This window comes from Crocodylus siamensis, chromosome 3 (genome assembly GCF_052110815.1).
Source record: "Crocodylus siamensis isolate JL-2025a chromosome 3, ASM5211081v1, whole genome shotgun sequence".
NCBI lineage: Eukaryota > Metazoa > Chordata > Crocodylia > Crocodylidae > Crocodylus > Crocodylus siamensis.
In genome coordinates, this window is record NC_143397.1 from 131,323,944 (window position 1) to 131,343,444 (window position 19,501).

Genomic DNA, 19,501 nt, shown 5'->3' on the forward strand with positions numbered 1-19,501 from the left:
ACATTTCTTCAGAGCAAAATAAAGGATTTTGAAGCTAGAAAAACCTAGATTCACCCTGCCCATCCATCCCATATCAGTTCTTTTCTGTGCCTCTATCCATGCAACACTGCCTGATAGGCAGGGATCCTGGTTTTCTCTGTTTTAAAAATCCCAAATTATCTGATTTTAAAAAACCCCCCCCAAATCCGTGGTTTTCCACTGTATATGTATACGTATCAGTTAAACACAGTGTTTTATTGATATATTTACCATTAGAGGTACACTGATGCATTGGTCTGATATCAGATCAGCACCGCTATAAAGAAAATTGACTATTGGAAATTGGCCTCGTGGCTGATAATGTGGCCTGTGCATGCACACAGTTGCAGTGCAGCGTGTAGGTGGCAAAGACTGCAGCCTGGCAGCTTGAAGAGCTGCATGCAGCTGGTAAGTCTGTTGTGGTGGAAGGGGATAGGGGGTGGGAAGGGGTGTGGGGGCAGATCAAGGCCTCCTTGGTGAGGGAGGGAGTGGGGCTGGGGCTGCCCAGCTGGGAGAGGGCTGGGGGGGCGGGTACTACAGCCACCCCAAAATTTACCGTAGTGCAACCACCCACCCTGCCTGAGCACAGCTTGGCATAGCCCCCTCTGGGAGGAGCCCGGCGCAGCACCAGTTTGTCGCACGCAAATCTAGGGGTATATATCCCCCCAGGCCTTCCCAGGGTGTATGCAGCAGCAGGAGCCACTCCCCTCGGCTGCTGCCTGTCCTGAGCACAGCCCCATGTATCCTGTTCCCCCCCAGCCTCAAGCAGCCCCTTGCAGGCTGGAACTCTGCTGACCTGCAAGGGGAAACCCACAGTTTCCCATGTTTTTCTCCTTTAAAAGAGAAAATACATGTTTTTCTGCGGTGAATGGAATACCCATATCCCTGCTGATAAGTATGGTTGATTGGAGTGTGAGGAGGTAAGGGGTATGTGCTCCTTACAGGGTGGCACAGAGGTCCTGGTTACTTTAAGGAGGACCTGTGCTGAATCATTCCTGATACTCTCTACTTCAATATCCATTGTAAAGGTCTAAAAGTCTCAAGTACTCTTCATCTCCAGAAACCCCATGAACTGTGTTGACTAATACAGATTTGCTACAAGAAGAACTTCTGTAGACAATTTCCTTACTGAACCTGATTGTCCAAACTAAGCCAGCTGTCTGACTGGTTTATTTTCTTTGATTTTGCTTCTGTATCAGCTTTGGTCATCAGTCTTCACTATAGTGATTAAAAATAAGAGGCAAAACCACTTCTTGCCGCCGCCGCGCCCCCCCCCTCCCCCCCTCCTGGTTCTAACAAATCCTGTAAAACCAGTAATGTTGACAACCTTGCCGTCAGGGGGGAGGTTGTTTCCTTTTATACAGTGTAGCTGATGTGACTCTCAATTCATGCCCCCAAAACATACAGCCACCAAATGCACAGGTTTAGACCTGAAAGCAGAAATGGTTAGACTTCTTCCTAGGTAAATATGTAGTGTTACTTTCCTTGTGAAATGTTTGACCTGTATATTTGAAAAATAAAACTATTCAGTGCTGCCTTGCAGTGAGGTGCTACAGGAAAGGAAAACAAGAAAATTGTAAGGATCTAATTTTTAAAAGTAAAGAAAGCAGTTGAAGCAAGGGCAGATATGGGGAGTGCAGTGGCCTGGCACTACCCACTTTGACTGTGTCATGCAGGTACAGTGAGCTATGAGCTCACTGTCTGGCAGTGCTAGCTCTGCGAAACTCCAGAGTTCAGGGTGTAAGCATTGCTGCTGCTGCCATATGTGCATGTGTTTGCAAGTAGGTGTATAAAGGTAAATAATTTAGCTCTGCCTAGATGCTTGCAAGCTTTTTCATTACCCTTTATGGTATATTCTGTGTATAAGCTTAGTTACTTGTGATATCCTGTGAGGCACATTTACATGGTACTTTTCTTATGTCTTTATTGGCTGATCTAGGAGGGGCTGATCATCTCGGCTTTGTAAAAGTCATTTTCAATAGCTCTGTCAGTGTGTCTTCGCTTCCATTAAGCTGTCTTTCTCTGCTTAGAGCAAACAGGAGGGTAAACCATTTTCTCTAGTATTCTGTATTTGCCTGTTTTTTAAGTCTACTTATCACCTGGTATATTTTATAGATTTCATAGATTTTCAGGGTTGGAAGGGACGTCAGCAGATCCAGTCCAACCCCCAGCCCTGGGCAGGAAAGAGTGCTGGAGTCATGACCCCAGGCAGGTGTTTGTCCAGTCTCCTCTTACAGACCCCCAAGGTAGGGAAGAGCACCACCTCCCTTGGAAGCCCATTCCAGATTCTGGTAACCCTTACCATAAAGAAATTCTTCCTAATGTCTAGTCTAAATCTGTTCCCTGTCAGTTTGTGGCTGTTGTTTCTAGTTACTCCAGGTAAGCAGAGTATCTCCTATTCCTTGCTGCTTCCCTCCCCAGCCCCCACTGTCAAATTTGTAGATGGCCACCAAATCCCCCCTCATCCTTCCATTACGGAGGCTGATGAGATCTAGGTCCCTCAACTTCTCCTCATAGGACCTATCTTACAGGCCCCATATCATATGAGTGGACCCTCTCAAGGTTATCCACATTCCTCTTGAAGTGCAGCACCCAAAACTGAATGCAGTACTCCAGTTGCGGCCTGACCAGTGCTGCCTAGAGGGGAAGTATCACCTCCCTAAACCTGTTCATGATGACCTGTTAATGCACGATAGCTTTAATTTTGTCAAATTGCTGACTCATGTTCATCTTTGAATCAACTATGACTCTGAGATCCCTTTCTGCTGCTGTGCTGCTTAGAAAGTCCTCCCTCAATCTGTATGCAGGTTGGTGCTTCATTCTCCCGAGGTGCAGTACTCTGCATTTATCCTTGTTAAACTGCATCCTTTTATGTCCTGCCCACTTTTCCAGCTTGTCCAAGCCATGGGAGAATCTGGTCTCTGCCTTCCAGTATGTCTGTTTTGCCCTACAATTTAGTTTCATCTGTGAATTTGAACAGTGTTCACTACACCCTTGTCCAAATCACTGATGAAAATGTTGAACAGCACTGGCCCAAGGACTGAGCCCTGGAGGGCTCCACTGCCCACATCCTTCCAGGTCGATACTGACCCGTCCACCACCACTCTGAGTGCGTCCCATTAGCCAATTTGCCACCCTCCTGACTGTGTAACCATTTAAGTCACAGCTGCTCAGTTTTTTATGAGAATAGGAGGTGACACTATCAAAGGTGTTTTTAAAATGCAAGTATATGACATCCACCCCAGCTCCTGCCTTTGCTTTGACAGTTTTTTTCTATTGTGTATTTCTCCTGACATTAATCTGTCCCAGTTTTACAAAGGGATATTGGTTTCCTTGAATTCCCTTATGCTATCAACCAGGGGACTGTGGTTTGCTATTTCTGATATAGGCCTACACACACTATACTTCCTAGGTAATGGGAAATTTCTGAACATTATTAGAATCTTAATTTAATGCTCTTCCTGAAATACCTGCTTCTCGCTGCCACAGAGTATTATATTTTACTGAATGCCTTTTCTATACTACCAACAAAATTCTTAGTGATGCTACTCTTTTGCCAGCTGCACTTATGGTAGAAACAGTGGGACCCAAGTATAGACAGAGTTATGACAACTTCCAGCCCTTTTATTAACACTTCAGTTAAACCTGCCTTGTTTAATTACCATCATGTTAAAAATGATGGGAGCCGATACTAGAACTCTTTGCAGTAGTACTGAAGCAGTTATAGCTAGGTATTCCCTAGGGTACGCATAGGCATGTTTTTCTCTCGCTGCGTCAGAATCAAGCCTACTCTGTTATTTTTGGACACAGGCCTATACTTTTAGCCTTGTAATACTGTCTGGGATTCCCTTAGTTCTTATCAACAAACCGCTTTACTACCTCACATTACCGTATTATGCTGGCTTCAGCATCAGTCATTACTCGCATCATGAAGTAGGGCCTACCCAGTAGCAATACAGCACAAGTTGTATCTGAAAAACAGTGAGGTAGTTCAAGGATCATAGTTAGCTGGAGAGAGACAGGGGTTGCATAATTTGTTTAGTAATGATCATGTTCTAACCAGACATGTCACCTCAAAATCTCAGCACTGCTTTTCCCAAATTTAATTTTAATATACCAGGTATGCCTAAGAAGAATTGATTAGGCAGGCATTTATCGAAGACTGGAGGAAGCTAACATGGAGGGATAGCTGCTGCTGCTAGAGAAGACTCTGTCAAACTGAAAATTATTTGGATGTTGAAAGAGTGGCTGAGAGAACATGTGATGGAGAAGTAAGAGCAAGAACAGCAAGTGTGCACTCACTGTGCAAAAGGGCAACAACATGCTTTGGATCCAGGTGTAGGAAGTGGAATCTGCCTCTAGCCACGGGAGAGAATCTCCCACTTCAAGCATGCTTTTTGTTACATAATAGTTACAGTCCAACATAAAGTCCTCTATTCTTCATGAATTACTAGAACTGAGAATGCCCCAGGATGTCATAAGGAAAGTGATCACACTTCTGATGCTTGTATCTCATATTGCTCCTAAACCCTTAGTGTCACCAGTGTTCCTTGCTGCCAGGAGGGGCAAAGTATATCCATGTCCACATTAGTGGCATTGAGTGGGACAGTTAGCACAGAGTTTACAAATGAAGTCCCTAAACATTATGACACAGTGGTTTTAGTTTTGTAGATGGTAGAAGTATCAGGGCATTGGATCACTTTGGGCAGGGGTGTCTATCTATCTATCTATTCTACAGGATAAACCTAATCAACTATTGCGGCAGATGCCAATTGTTCAAAAGCAGGGCATACTGAGGGACCGTGATCCATCCCCACAGCACTGGTGAAAAAAGATGGAAGTGCTTAGGAACTTGCAGAGATATGGATATTCTGCTCATGCAAATAGGTATCACCCCATTCAAAATGTTATGTGTTGTAACTCTTAAGTTAACTGGTCTCACAAAAGAGTTTTTAAAATTCTGCATGCCCTGGCAATGTTTGACAGACTTAAGAAATAAACCTCTTGTGGTGTTAGGGTGTGATCTCTTCAAAGCTGTGGAAACCACACAGCAAACAAGTTTTTGTTGCTAGATTTGCAAAGGAATTACCACCACAATACCTTTTGAACTGGGTGTCTTTTTTTGCTGTAAATAATACAGTTCCTTTTTGCTAAGAATATGCTGGAAGTATGAAAGCGTCTTTCTTCGTTAACTACAAGGTATCTCACTTCAGTAGAAAGTTACATCTAGATGAAAAGCCAAACAGCTGACGAATTGGTCATTTTTCTTCTGAGTTCAGTGTCTGATGATGGTACTGAAAATATAAACTAGAAATGTCACGGCACAGCTGGTCACATTCAAGGGATGTTGGTAGACATCCCTGTGTTTTCGCACTCTACCTTAGGGCATGTCTGCAATCTCCCCACTTGCAGATGAATGCCCTGTGTTGGGGAGTGGGAGGACCCCCTGCAGGAGATTTCCCTGCATGCATCTGCAAGTGCAGATCAGGGAAACTTGAACAGGGGTCCCATCCTTCCACACTTCATTCTGCAAGGGATTTCTCCCTGCATGTGTCTGCAAAGCTTGTGGAGGTGAGTGGGGAGGGACTTGCATTCCCCTCTCTACGCTTGTAGATCCGTGCAGGTACATGAACTCTGAAAGTCCTGACTTTCCCTCCAGGTGTACCCCTGGAGCTAACACACATAGGCTGCAAAAAGCAGCCCAATTTAATCCTATCTTCTGTTGCAGACACAAATTAAAATATTTGTGGTATACACAAATACCTGAAGGCACAGGTGTACATTTGCTTTTCACTTTATGCTACTGTAATATTTATAGCAGCATAAAGATAATGTCTGTTTCCACCCATATGGTTCAAGGAAGCCTGGATGTTGGCTGGAGAAGAGATGATATATAGACCAGGTGGGATGCTCCTTTTGTTAAAAATATAGATTACTAAATTTTGTTTTTTTTAAATGAGTTGCAGAAAACCATGTGAGATTTCTTCTTTTGTTTTTTAAGTAAAATATTTGTATGTGTAGATGGCATGGTAAAACTATAAATATTGGCAGAGGGAAATCAACAGCACGTGTATTGCCTAATTCTTCTTTTCCTCTTTTTCTTTTAAATTGACCAGATTTCAGGTTGATTCCCTTGTACATTTGTCTTATCAGTTTATTGAAACTGAGACAAATTCTCTATTTTTAAACTCTTTATTAAATAATTGTATTATAGGACAGAACAATAGCTTCTTAAGCTGTGAGAGAAAGCACACTGAACATTTTTCTTTTCTGATGAGGAAAAATAGACTTTGCAAAATAAACTCTGAATTCATATATAAAAGTTGAAACATGATGTTCTTAGGCTTTTTTAATGTTGAGGAAATATTTTTTGTAGATGCATTTCAGGCATTTTTCTAGCGCTGTGAGTTGGTAATCTGGGGTCCACTGTCGTAAGTGCTGTGACCTGCACAAGTCCTATTCAATTCAAAGAGTTCAGTGCTTGGACTGCTTCAGAATCAAGCCTTATTAATGTGTCAGCAACAATTACAGTTACTGCACATGGGTAGTTTGCTATAAAATACATTGCCTCATAAAATTGTGTTCCAGGATCTAAGTTTCATTAAGAAGTATTTGTTATTATTTTAAAGACACTCTTGAACAAGTGACTATACTCAATATAGTATAGTCTGCTTTGGTTTGTAGATAAACTGAAACAGCAGCTCTTGAATGTGAGTACTTTACACTTTCCATCCTGGTATGCTGTTGACACTGCATCTTAATGGCCTTATAAAATTGTATTTCATTGCTTGTTGTTTTGCAGAAGTACCAGACTATAGTAATGAACTTGCATGTCAATGTGTGATACGTTGGAGGCTGTTGATATGGCAAATATTAAGGGAACTGTGTGTTACCAGGAACTCATGGGTAGAAAAAAAGAATTCAGGCCTCTAACAAAGTTGTCAGTTTTCGCTTGAGGTTTGATCCAGCTTGCACTGAAGTCAGTTGGAAACTTTTGATTGACTTCTATGAACAATATATTAAGGCTATTAAGGACAAGAGGCATGTCCTTCCTGGTGCCAGTGATTTTAGTAGTTTCCCAAATGTCAAAACCTGAACCACTTTCCCAGGATCAATTATTTAACTGTTTTCTGTACCGCTATCTAAAATCCAGACTTCCCTCACTACTTACAGTATATGTTCCCTTTCAATACACTTCACCAGGATGAAGAAAAAATTGATGTAGAGTGTCGTGTAGCAAGCCAAATGTCATTAATGACCTTGAATGCTGCTCTCATGACTTCCTGTCTTTCTATGGTAATTAGTATTGGTGCGGGTGGTGGACTGGAATCATTTAGTTGTCCATAGATAGGTGCAGCAAGAGATGGTGGCAGTGCAGGCATTTTCCACTACTTTCTGTGCCTCTTTCCTGAGATGGAAGCATCTTTTTTAGAACACAAGTGGAGATCATTGTGATTTTTTTTCAGGCCATGGTCCATCTGCTAAGGTTTCCAAAATTACTGGCCCCTGCAAGGAGGGGAAGAAATGTGGGCCTCTCTCCTATTAGGAGCGGGAGTGAAGATCTCCGGTGCTCATTTCACTTTGGTGCAGCCCATTGAAAATTTTGAGTACAACATAAAATAGATTAGGTTAATACAAATTAGTAGAGGTACGTGGTGCAGGTGATACTGCCCTGATTTTTGCTATTTATTTTCAGATTGTTTGGTAAAAACATTAATGATAAAGTATAGTAGAAATATATTAGTTTTGCCAGAGCTGCAAGACACGAAGTCTTTTGGGTCCTTCACTAATTTAGGTCCTTTTTGCCAGCAAATACAGGAAGCTCTGGATATGATACTTGGCTTTTTCACATTGCAGGGTACATTATATATTTTATTATAGAACAGCAAAGATACTGTTGCATCTTAGCATGAGACATTCATACAATAAAGTTCATTTTTTCTTTTAAATTTTCAAGAACAGGTGAAAATGGGGATTTGGTGCATCAGTGGTAGAAACTGAGATTGGATGAGGTGGCAGAGGACAGAACTGAAGAGCTCAAGATTGAGGGGTAATGGGCAAAGATGTCTGTGCCCACTAGACCAGGCTTATCTCCAGAGCCTGGGACAGGAACCCAAGGTTCTTGACTCTCTCACCATTTCTGCTTCTGTGGTTGGTTACTTTAAAAGCTCAGTTTGATGGAGGTCTGTGTGGTGGATGAAGAAGTTCCTACCAAGCTTGTAACTTAAGTAATGTCACTGTGATTTCCCAGGGTGGAATTTGTCATTTTTTTTAAAGTTTGCATTTTTTAAAAAACCTGAACAGTTCTACAACCTCCCCCCACACACCCTTATCTAAAAAACATTATTACGCTTAGAAAGATAAGCACTCAAAAGTTAGGCAGTTCCAGAATGAAGGTTGCTTATGCAACTTTAATTGGGTACCTTTCTGTAATAGTATTACAACACAGTCTTTACTTTTATGAGTACAAATGATTTTTTTTCCAGGGACTCCCTGCTTCATTAGATATACAGGACAAAACTGCTATGAAAATAAACCAGGGTTGTTGCAGAAAGTTGTTGTTTCCAGGGCCCTGGACTCATTTGTTGCAGAGTTTGGAAGTTGTGAATGAGACAGGGATTTGAAGAAAGGGAAAGAAAGAATGTTTTCACTGGTTAGCAAATCAGGTCCTAAGAGTCTGAAAGTGAGCTCAGAATGAATAGGTGTGTTTGATTTTAATCACTGTCTTGATCAATAAGGCATGGGGTCAGACACTGAGCCACAAGGGGAAAAACAGAATATTGAGTTACTTAGTAAACAGTGTCCATTCTTTGTATTGAATGAGGCTGGCTAGAAAAAAACCATATGCAATCATGTAATGAAAAACTGTATCACTGTATGAATATATAAGAGAACCGAATGAAGGCTGCACAGGCAACCTCGATTCCTAACTTGAATGCTTGATGGAACAGCCTTAATAACATACTTTTAAATATTTTTTGTGTATAATTACAGGCTTATACAGTGATACAACTTTGCAGCAGTTTGTCTTGCTTGAAAAACTAATTACTTGGAATTTTGGACACCTTGATTCTTTCCTCCTAGCTATAAACATTGCTTCTTAAAAAGGACAGCATGAAAGATGATAAGCAACTCAGCTCTTTTAAATATGGATTTTCCTTTTAATAAAAGGTTCATTATCTTTGTAGTAGATTTGAAGAGTTCATCATCTGTCATAAAATCTGAAATCAGGATTCCCAACTAAATTCTTAAGATACCTGGTCTTATAGCATCCAAGTACAGTCTACTGTTCCCAGCTAGTCTAGTTGACTTGCAATGCAGTTTAACCTAGTCATTCTTTTATATCCACCAACCATATTTTGTTTCTGCAAAGTGTTTTAACACCTTTATGAAGTGTGTGGGTGGGCGGGGGAAGGGGGTTGTAAAATTATTGTCAGGGGCCCTAATGGACAGTCCAGCCAGAACTAATTTCCCAGTTGGCTAAACCTGCCAGAGACCAACCTGGCAACCCCTGACCATGGCTGATAACTGTCTGGCTCTTATTAGGGAATCCTGAAAGGTGGGGAGAACAACCTCCCCTTTAAGTCCATCTGTAGCAGCAGACTGCAGGCCAGCCAACAGTTCTTTCTGAAGGCCTGTTGTGGTAAGTCTCCCTGGATCCTGTGCTCTTAGTTTTCTGACTGCTGACATTGCCTGACTTGGTTTCTGGACTGGCTGTTTGGAAATTCCCCTTGGCTTTGGTAACTTGATCTCTGACTCCAGAACCCTGACTAGTCCCCTGACCTGGCCTCTGCTCCTGGAATTCCCCCTTGGTGTGAATGCTTTGAACTCTGCCTCTGGCTTCTGCTCTCCCCCAGTGGACTAATCACTAGACCAGTGGTTCTCAAACTTTTTTTTTGCAGACCACTTGAAAATTGCTGAGGGTCTCGGTGGACCACTTAATAAACTTATTTTTTGTTCTACAAATTAAAGCACACAATTCATATTTTAATATCAGTAGTCTTACCTTACAAGTACAAATATTCTCGATTTGTTCTGCAACCTTTCTATGGACCACCTAAATGGAGCTTGTGGACCAGTGGTGGTCTGCAGACCACAGTTTGAGAACCTTTGCACTAGACCACGCTGCCTGAGGCCTAATCCTTTCAGTTACTGTTGTCAGGTTTAAAGTTGTAGTATATCAACTATTCAGTAACAGAGATTTTGGCAGCATATGAAATGAGTAGAACATGCATTGCAAGCACCCATTTTTAATACAGAAAGTAAATGCTATAGTGAAAGGGAAAGGTACACTTGCATATGTTGTAAATAAAAGGTTTAACTATAAATAACTGAAGAAATTCAGGGTAGTAACAGAAAAGCAACAATGCGTAGAAACTTTTTGAGGTTTGTATTTCTACTTGTGCCTGTACTCTTGTCATGTCTGCAGACTGACGGATTCCAAATGCAATTCTTCCTGGGAATGAACCAGTGCTCTCTGCCATGATTTTAACTTCCTCTTATGCCTGTGTTTGATTAAAGTGTGTATGTAGTCACTAACTGAATATAGTGGTTAACAAGCTGCAATTACAGTCCACAAAATATTTTCTAGAGTTAGTTTCATAATGTCTAATATAGAATGCTTTTTGGAAAAAAATATGGGAGCCACTAAAGCAAGACATTTTCTGTATCAACGTAATCATCTGTGTATGATGAGAAGCTGAATATGAGTGTAAAGGACCAGTGCATTTTATTTCTGTTTTTTCTTAAACACCACATTTTATTTTTTTTTATTTTTTTTTCATTACTTATTACTTTGGGACAAGAATCATTTCTTCATTCATTTATATAGTGTGTTGTGTAATGGGACCCTGCTGCTTGTCCAGAGTCGCTAAGCACTAGCATTACAAAAAAAATAAATCGTTGCTTCCTTCTCTGCTACCATGTGCAGAAGGTAATGCTTCTTTAGAATGGCACTGTTATAGAAAAGTAGCTCAGCTGTACATAGATTCATAGATGTTAGGGACTGGAAGGGACCTCACAAGATCATTGGGCCCAGCTTGGCAATTAGAGGTACACCGACCAATATATCATTGCAGGCACTGATATACAAACAAAAAACGTTATCGGCTGTTGGCTTTTTTTGGCTGGTGCAGATAATATACTGATAAATAAAATATGCTTTCTGGCCAGGGTCCCGGATGCTACCTGCATGTGTGCATCTGCAGCATGCATACAGCCAGGAGAACAGCTGGGCAGTGTGAAGAGCAGCTCCCTGCGGATAAGTCTGTAGAGGGGAAGAAGCGTGGGGGACAGATTAAGGCCCCTAAGGTGACGGAGGTAGTGGGGCTGGGGGTGCTGCCCAGCCAGGGCAGTGAATGGGACCTTGAGGCTGGGACGGAGTAGAATGGAGCCACAGGCAGCTTGTCCAGGGGGCTCAGGGGTGGGTGGCTCCCCACTCCTGCACTCCCCGCAGTCCCCAGGGGAGTCATGGGGGCATGTGCCCCCACAGATTTGTGTGCAGGGTGAGGGTAGAGGTGAGCTGTGGGGCTCAGGGCTTTCCAGCCTGCTTCCTTTGTCTCGGGAACCACACACTGGCTGCGCATCTCTTGCCAACCCAACAGCAGTGGGGGTGGCGAGTTGAGTTTCCCACAGCCAGGTGGGCAGGGGATGTAGTACAGCCAGCACAGGGCTCCCAAGGGAAAGGCAGCAGGGTGGAAAGCCCTGAGCCCACAGCGAGCAGCACACCTCTGCCCTAGCCCTGCTTGGCGCCACTCCTAAAAGCATCCCCATGCTTAAAAATGGTGGCGGTGGCACTTGACCTGAAGCTTATTTGACAAGCTTTAGTTCAAGGACTCCACTGCCATTTTTAAATCCCAGGACACTGATCTCCTGGACTTGCTGCCCACAGCTCTGTCCTGCTCCCCACCCCGGCCCTGGGGTCCCACTCACCGCCTTGGCTGGGCAGTGCCACTAGCTCCAGCTCTGCCCCACTTCCTCCCTTGCCATGAGGGACCTTGATCTGCTCTTCCTCTCTCCTGTATGCCCTAACCCCCTCCCCCTCCACAGGCTTACCTGCAGAGAGCTGCACTCCATACTGCCTGGGTGTACTCCTGTAAATCAGCTATCGGATTGCTATCAGCTGATATGCCTGGTGAATAATTGGCTATCTGTATTGGCCAAAAAAACTCTATCAGTGCACCCCTAATTACAACGTAATAACGATATGCTATGCTTCTTGGAGCCCATAGCCTAGGTGTTGGCAACATTTCTGAGACAAATACCAGAAAACTCCACAGCCTTGACTTAGAAGATGTTGGTCTGCGAGGGGCCCGATCCTTGTTGTGGCAGTGCAGTCCTAGCCCCTTCCCTGCTGTGCTCCCAAAGGCATGCATGTAGCCACCACTGGCAATGAGCCAGGCCAGGGTTCTGGATCCCGGTGCAGCTGCTTGTAGCCTGGCAGCTACCTGCTACAAGCAACTTGGGCTCTGGGAAGGCCCCTACCACCTGCAGTGTAGCCTGGGTTACTGACAGCAGGGCTTGTAGGCTCTGTGCTGCCTGCTGCAAGCAGCCTGGGCTTTGTGGCCAGTGGCAGGATCTGTCCAGAGCTGAGGTCAGCTGTGGTGTGCCAAGCAAAATGGCTTCACAGGGCATGCTCTGGCATGTGTGCCAGGGGTTGCCAACCCTGCTATAGCACATGCGGGGTGAGAACAAGCAGAGCCAGGGAGCTCATAGCCCACAAGGGGTGGAGTTTGTTGGAAGAGGCAGAGGCTTAAGCCCAGGAGGGGTGGAGATTCTTCAAGGTACAGAGGCCTGAGCCCAGGAGGTATTGAGATGGTCAGAGGCACTGGGGCTGCAGGCCCCAACAGTGGCAGAGACCATTCCAGGTTCAGAGGCCCAAATTGACTGGAGTTGATAGTGGGACTGAAGGCCCATGGATGAGAGTGACTGGATTGGACAATGGGGCTTAATGCCCAATGATTGGTGACCTCTGTGAGGCTTGAGCGTGGTTAAAAGGGGAGATAAGAGGCTATGTAATTAACCCCTAAGGCAGCGGCAGGCAAAATATGGTCCGTAGGCCAAATTCGCCCTGCCAGGCAATTTTTCTTTTTCCTGTCTGGCCTGTGGGTGCCTAATAATTAATTATACCTTGCCCAGCCCATGCATTTCCCATCCTCATGCCTCAGCCCCAGCCAGCATGCACAGCTTCTGGGGGGTGGGAGAGGGGGGTCACTTTTGCTGGTGAACCTGCTCAACTTCCTGGGCCTCCAGTGGCTGCTCCTCATGTTCTAGTGCAGCACTCGCTCTGGGCAACAGGTAAGGAAGCTGCTGCTGGGTGGGAATGTGGGGTTGGGGCTGGTGGGAGCGTGGAGCCTGAGCCCATGCCCAGCAGAGTGGCAGGTGGGCAGGGTGTGGGGTTTGGGGGTGTAGGGATCCCTATCCCCACATGCTCCCCCATGCTCTGCAGCCCTCGCTGCTGACAGCAGCAGCATGTAGTGGGCCCTCAGGTTGTTCATGCGGCTTGCAGGTGCTCCTGGCTGGTGGCACGTTGACTCCAGTCAGTTCCAGGAGCTGCACATGGCAGCAAGGAGTGGAACCAGTTTGGCCAGTCTCTATAACACGGGCCTCACATGCAGCTCCTGGCACCTGTGCGCCACTGGAAGGAAACCCTATGTGAGCTGGCAGCCGGCTCTGCTCCCTGCTGCTCTGGGGCAGGACCCTGTTACAGGTTCCTTAAATACTGGTAAAAGATGTGGGACAGAATGTTCCTGTCCATTAAGGCAAGTGTGTTCTCTAAATGATCTTAAGGCAGCTGGAGGAAGCCAGCAGAAAATTCCCCCACTACAGGGGAATTTTCTGCAACTGGAGAAACCCCTTCCTGACACATGTCAACCTTACTCTTCAAGTGCCACAAGGTACTTCCCCTGTGCAAACCTGTTTCTGCCAGATTTAGGTAGCATTGCATGTGGGGAGCCACGGCTGGAAACTTAGACATAGTGAAGAATCGGAGCTTTAATTTGGAAATAATACTTCTATCTATATCAATGTTTCAGCTGACTAAACTTGAGTAGTGCTGCCTCATCTATTCAGATAGGCGTAAAAGTCACCCCCTTTCAAAAAAATATGGGTCTTTTTCTTTTGTCGTCTTATTTTGCAGCCTTCAGAATTCATTTGTTTTCATGCTTTATGCAGATACGAAGGTTAGAAAAATACAAAAAATAAAAACTGAGGCTGCATGACAATCTTGGTTCTACCATCTTAAGAAATTGTTGGATATAGTCAGATTCAAGATACAATAAGGAGAACTGATTAAAACAATTTGTAATTAACTTCAGTAGCCTATAACAGGAAAGAAAACTCCTGTAAATAAATATTTAGCCCATTGGCCAACATTTTCAAAAAGTGGCCAAAATCTAAAATAGTATTTTAGATTTCTAAGAAAGTAGCCTGATATAAAATGTCACAAGCTCTGTTGAATTCAGTGAGGATTGTTAGATTTCTAACTTTAGCTTCTGGGGTTTTTCTTATGAATCTTGGGCATTAACTGATTGTAGGACTTGTGTATATTAGTACACCCCTATGTTTATAAAACATAAAGGGAGGTGGATGTTTTGTGGCAAAAATGTTACTTTCTGATGAAGCAGCTACTGTGGAGCAGCTACCCTGTGTCAAAACTAAGCTTGTGAAGATTCTCTATTTTGGAAGATTTTGTGTTATGTAACATCCTGGTTTGTATGCACACATCTAAATATTTTTTCTTCCTGTAATATTTATTAGTTACTGCTGTGGGAGGTTTTTGAGATGTGTGGTTTCCTGATAAATACTTCTTTTATACAAATGAAGAGGAACTGATCTCTCGTTTCGAAATGAGTTCAGCCATGGTGCTTAGGTACTTTCCAAATGAGTAAAACATGACATCTTATGTGGTTAGTCAATACAAATCTACACTCTGTGACAGCTGTTAATTACCCTATCACGTGTGTGTGTTTGTAGTCAAGGGCAATAGCTGGAAACATTGCCTTTCATTTGTACAAGCGTTTGACTGTTTTGAGAAAAAGAGGATCACTGTAACATATATAAAAATGAAATGGTTTTGACTGAAGACAAAGGTACTTTTTTTTCTCCCCTTTTTTACTCTGGATTATGTGTTTGCATAGAGCAAAGGCCAATGTTGGAATGGTGTAGCGGGCCTCATTGAAACAGCCAAAGGAAGTAAATGAACAGTTCAAGAACACATCTCTTACAAAAATGTCTTCTGTATTGATTTTTTGATTGTCTTTTGTCTTGCAAAATTGGTTACAGTGATGGCTATGATGGTGCAATGGCTCTTTCGAAAAGGTTGTTAAAACTTGAAAACAGTTTCGGGGCATGCACATCTTTTGTACCATAGGCAGAACCCTAGAAAATGACGACTACAAGCCCTGGTAGTACTTTATTCCCTGGAGCTAGCTGGAGAGAATTCTCCTGGAACAGAAAGCAGCCTAGAGTTTCCTATTAAAAGGGTTGATTTGAGCCACCTGTGCTCTGCCTTCCTGTGTACTGTAATCCTTTAGAAAATGCAGTATCCTGTGATTTTCATTCTCTGAAGGGTCACTAATGACACTTTTTAAAGTAGTTGGTTTAGTCAAATGTTCCGAGTCTTTTACAGTTCTTAGACTAAATTTGATCAGGGGTAGGAGTTAAAGTAAAGGGGAACCCAGTTCCCTCTGACCGGTTTAGGCCCTACTGGTTGATGAATGAGGACGTGCTGTGCAGGGGACATCTTCAGTGGGCTTGCCGAGCGGAGCTTCTTCCTGCTTTTGGGTGGATCACCAGAATCACCTCTTCCTCCACTGCTTCCACAAGTACTAGCCTGTATTATGTGTTTTCTACCACCAGCACCTTTCACTGTTCTTTCTTTCTTTCAGTCTTTTACACAAGGAATATTCTTCTGATTTGGACCTTGAAGCTATTAGGATCTTTCTACAAGACCGACTTCTGTCATAAGATGGCTTGCAAATTGGCTGAGGGGTTGTACTCGGAGAGTGGTCATGGACGGGTCATATTTGACCTGGAGGGAAGTGGGCAGTGGAGTCCCCCAGGGCTTGGTCCTTGGGTCCGCACTGTTCACTTTCTTTATTAGCAATTTGGATGATGGGGTGAAAAGCACCCTGTTTAAATTCGCAGACGATACCAAGATTTGGGGTGAGGTGGGCACGCTAGAAGGGAAGAACAGATTACAGCAGGACCTGGACAGATTATAGGGGTGGGCAAATGAAAATAGGATGGGATTCAATACTGACAAGTGCAGGGTGCTGCATTTAGGCAGTAGGAACCAACAGCATACCTACAGGCTGGGGGAACTCCCTTCTTGAAAGCATGGTGGCAGAAAGAGATCTTGGAGTCATTATTGGGTCTTTAAGAGGAGGCTTGATGTTTACCTAGCTGGGGTCATTTGAGCCCAGTTTTCTCTCCTGCCGAGGGCAGGGGGTCAGACTAGAAGATCTACAAGGTTCCTTGTGACCCTACATCTATAAACCTATAATGCCTTTGTGGAAAGTAGCAGCTTACCATGGCAAAATGGATTGGTGGAGGGGATGTGGGATTTGTAGAAATTTAAATTTTTTGATGTACCTGAACTTGTGTCCCAGTAGTTCTTCCTTTCTTGCCTTTCTGTCACTAGTTGTCTCATGTCTTAGTTAGATAAGGGGATCTTCAGGTCAGGGATTGTCTTTCATTCTGTGTTTGCATATTACCAAACTCATTAGAGTCTCCATCCTGGTTTGGGCTTCTAGGTGCTGCCATAATAGAGATGATAATTTTACAATAAAAGATCTACTTCCTCTCTGAGAGGAGGGCTGAAAGAAAAAAGAAGATGCATGTTGACACCTGTTCTGGGCATCCCCTCCATGATCACATGGCTGGGTTTCTCTTCCTTCTAAGGGTGTTGGTGGAAGAAAGGAAGATTCCCCTGCCAGCAAGATTCTTCTTCTCAGGGGACTTAAAAAACAGGCTTAGCCAGAGTTCAGGAGGAAGAAAACAGCCCTGTTTTGTCTTTCCAGGCTTTCCACAGGGGGGTCATAGGCAAGTGAGAGACAAATTGGGGGAGGTTCTGTTGAGGAACGAGTTTGGAAGAAGAAGAAAATTTAGAGGGGAGGGTGGAGAGAGCGAGCGAGCTCCTCAGTTCTAGCTGACTGACCTTGTCACAGCAATATTGTTTCTAGGGTCCAAACAAAAATGTGCCCCACATTCTCGTTAAGGAAGTGAAATAAATAATCACTGCCCCAAAGAACTAATATTCCAAGTAGGCAAGACGCACAGAGGGAAAATTATTTTACATAACCAAAGGAACAAAGAGTGGTCAGCAAACATTACATATTGGCAAATTTGTGTGGAAACCAAAACTAAGGAGAGCATCTCTGCTCCCATTCTTCCACCACTGTCCCTTGGCTGACCCAGGGGCAGGGGGAGCTCCAGCAGTCTTCCTGCCCCACTTCAGGCAGGCTGTGTGGGGAGCTGGGCTCAGTTAGGGACAGCAGCAGTAGTGGTGACAAGAAGGTTCCCCCTCCCTACTGGTCGCCTTGCACATTCCCTGCCAAGCCAGACACAGGCTCAGGGAGGTGGAACCCCTCCTGCTGCTGCTGCTGTCTCTGGCTGAGCCCAGCTCTTGCTCACCCTCCCGTTAGCCCTGGCTGGAGAAGTACAGGAGTGGATGGGTCTCCTTTCTTGTGCCCAGAGGTGTAAATAGAGAGGGCCAAGGGGGTGAGGGGGAATGGGAGAGGGGGGGAGGGGTTGTTATAGAGGAGGGATGGAAGAGACAGGAGGGGATGCCAAAAGTTGCAGGGCTGGTTCTTGGACTAAAAAAAAGTTCCCAGCTGCTTCTCCCACAGTGGTCTGCTTGCCCTAGTAGGAAGCTGAGAGTGTGGGAGTACTTCCACAGCTGCAACACCTAACCCACACCCCCATTTTTAAAATCCTGGATCCCTGCAACAGATAGCCACCTGGAATAATTGGCTATTTAGTGCACTCTTACCTGCTGTCAGTAGTTTTACTTTTCAAAGCACCATCTTTTACTGTTTTTGTGCAGGGTTGTAAGGAGTAGGATGGTTTAATGAGGCTCTGTCTTTTCTTACGTTTTTGCATAATGAGTCTGGAGAACAAAAGCACTGATTCTCTCTAGTGCCTCAGTGTAAGAGGGCAAAATGAATTGGGGCCCCATCTACACCTTACAATTAAGGCAAATTAACTGGTTATTCACACATTTAAGTGGTCACTTGGCCACACATTTGTTCAATTAATGGCATGATGATACCAGTAATAAGCTACAAAGTTATTCCACAAAATATGTGCAATAACTTTGTAGCTGCTTTCTATCATGCCATTAATTGAACATGTGGCTAGGGGCCCCTGTGACTGGGAGCCCTGTCTGCTGATTAGAGTTCCTAGCTGGGAGTCCCTCTGTGCATCTGAATCTGGGAGTTCCCAGCTGATGGCTGCTTCCCAGCTGCAGTAGCATATGCCTCCACAGCTGTGAACTGCATCAGCTGGTAGGGCTCTCAGCCATGGGGACGGCAGCTGATGTGATGTCCCATGAAGCACCCCTACAGCTGGGGCACCACATCACTGTGGCACCCTTGTGGTTGAGAGCCCAGATCAACTGATGGGGGGCCCCCCCTGCCTCAGGAACGCATGTTATGCCCTTGCAGCTGGGATCCCCATCAGCTGAGGGAGCTCCCAGCCAGGGGAGCTTGCTTCTTGCCCGTGCAGGGGGAGCCTGGGATCAATAAGGCTTGATGATCCGATTCATAATCCTACAATTATATCTCTTGCAATGCATGTGTGGTATAGTAGGAGGTGCTATTGTGTAGATCGCTCATTAGATTCCATCGTCCCTTTACCTCATTGTATAGAGGGGCCCTGGGAAGCATCACTGGAAATTGGAAGTAAAGCGGTTGACAGAATGAGAAGAAATTGGATCTCAAGTAAAAATGGAGGAATGGGTAAAGAAATTTAATAGAGAAACAAAATAGGCCATAGGAAAGAGATTTTTGAAAATACTGTACTGAATTAAAAGAAAAAAGAAAGCAAAATACTTGGGGCACTTGGTAAATACAAGGGCATATATAAAGCTTGGTAGCAAAAAGATTTCAGCAAACACGTTGATGTTTGATTTAGACATCGGGGACAAAACCATTGGTCTGCTGAACTTGAGGCACCCAGCTGATTCCATGGGCCTTTTTTTGTGGACTGAGTGCAGTATGTACCCCCCATGCTTCTTATTAGACAAGGGGCCCTGGTAGTCCTGCTCCTTCTTGCAGATTGCCAGATGGTTAAAGCTGCCTTTTTGGGCCCACCCCCAAGCAGGAATGCTGCAGAAACCGCTTTGCAGGGGTCTTGGGCTGGCTGCAGCCGGGTAGCCATTGCATGTTGCTGGCATTTGGTGCATATGCTCAACTTCAGACCCCAGTGCAGCCTCCTGGCTGCCTGCCACAGCCAGCCCAAGGCCCCAGTGAAGCTGTTTGTG

The 19,501-nt window shown here is 44.4% G+C and overlaps 1 protein-coding gene across 4 annotated transcripts in view; it reads left to right on the top strand.

The window, feature by feature from the left end:
* Positions 1–19,501, top strand: part of HIVEP1 (HIVEP zinc finger 1) — a 187,912-nt gene that overhangs the window by 23,797 nt on the left and 144,614 nt on the right. The window lies entirely within an intron of this gene.